Source organism: Trichomycterus rosablanca, chromosome 9 (genome assembly GCF_030014385.1).
Source record: "Trichomycterus rosablanca isolate fTriRos1 chromosome 9, fTriRos1.hap1, whole genome shotgun sequence".
Classification (NCBI taxonomy): domain Eukaryota; kingdom Metazoa; phylum Chordata; class Actinopteri; order Siluriformes; family Trichomycteridae; genus Trichomycterus; species Trichomycterus rosablanca.
In genome coordinates, this window is record NC_085996.1 from 5,105,069 (window position 1) to 5,106,853 (window position 1,785).

Consider the following 1,785-nt stretch of genomic DNA (forward strand, 5'->3'; position numbering starts at 1 on the left):
CAAAACACAAAGTCGCTCCATCTGTAACCTCAGCGCATGTGAACTTTGTGTTGATGAAGGACAACATGAATCAGGTTAAAAAGCTTCACACACCTGATCTCTTTCTCCACCTCCCTGATCCAGAGGTAAGAAGATCAACCAGTCCTACCAGATCAACAAAGCTTCTGTTATTTAATACACAAGAACAATAACCAGAAGAATAGGGTACAGAATACACCAGACATTTCTGTACTCGTGTATGAGACAGAAACAGCACACAGGTTTATTACTGACATGACTTATGTTTATCTAGATATCTTAAAATATTCATAATAAAATAATTAAATTATAGGCGGCACGGTGGCTCACAGCAAGAAGGTCCTGGGTTCCCCAGGTGGGGCGGTCCGGGTCCTCTCTGTGCGGAGTTTGCATGTTCTCCCCGTGTCTGTGTGGGTTTCCTCCAGAAGCTCCGGTTTCCTCCCACAGTCCAAAAACATGCAGCCAGGTTAATTGGAGACACTGAATTGCCCTATAGGTAAATAGGTGTGTGTGTGTGTGTGTGTGTGTGTGACCCTAGATTGGATAAGCGGTTAAGAAAGTGAGCTATATTAATTATATTTTAGGCTAAATAACCAACATTATGTAAAAACCTCAGATTCAGACTCAGACTCAGCTTTATTGTCATTCAAACCATGTACATGATTAGAACGAAATGCAGTTACTCAGGTCTCGGTGTGTGTAACATAATAAAATATGAATAACTGTTAAGTATAAAATAAAACTTAAGACTTAAAAAACTGGAAGAAATAAGATAAGATAACACTTTATAACTAAGATAAGATATTTTAAATATTTACATTTACAAATATTGCACAAGAACTACAGCAGCTTTATGTGGATCAAAAGTGCATAATTTCAAATAATAGCAGCAGCTCAAAGTATTATAACTATTATTATTATTATTATTATTATTAAACCTTATTATGAAACTATGGGTAGCACTGTTGCCTCACAGCAAGAAGGGTCTGGGTTCAATTCCCTGGGTCTTTTCTGTTTGGAGTTTGTCCTCACAAGTCCAAAGACATGCATTTAGCAGATGCTTCTATCCAAAGTGAAATACAGTACTGTGACAGTATAAAGTCTAAGCAATTGAGGGTTAAGGGCCTCGCTCGAGGGCCCAACAGTGACAACCTGGCAGTAGTGAGGTCTAAACCAGCGACCTTTTGATAACCAGTCCAGTACCTTAACCACTAGGCTACAACTGCCCTATCATACATGCAGTCAGGCCGATTGAAGCTGTGCCTCAAATTTGCCCTAAGTGTGTGTGTGTGTGTGTGTGTGTGTGCTTGTGATGGATTGGCAACCTGTCCGGGGCGTTTCCTGCCTCTCGCCCAGTGAATCAGACCAACCGATGAACCGGTGACCAAGATAAAGTGATGAGAAAACAGACAACGAATGGGTGAATGCTGAGAATTTTGACTGTGCCTGATGGAACCCCTGTGTACAAATCCAACGCTCAGCAAAAAACACCTTTAAAACGCTCTAAAACAGTTGTAGCTTAGTGGTTAAGATACTGTAGTAGTAATTAAAAGGTCTCTGGTTCAAGCCCCACCACTGCCATGTTGCCACTGTTGGGCCCTTGAACAAGGCCCTTAACCCTCAATTGCTTAGGTAACATACTGTCACAGTGCTGTACGTCACTTTGGATAAAAGCATCTAATAAATGCTAAAAAATGTAAATGAATTGGAACACTGCATTGTAAGAAGCTGGGACTTTTCATCCATCATCAGTTCCTCAGCTTACAC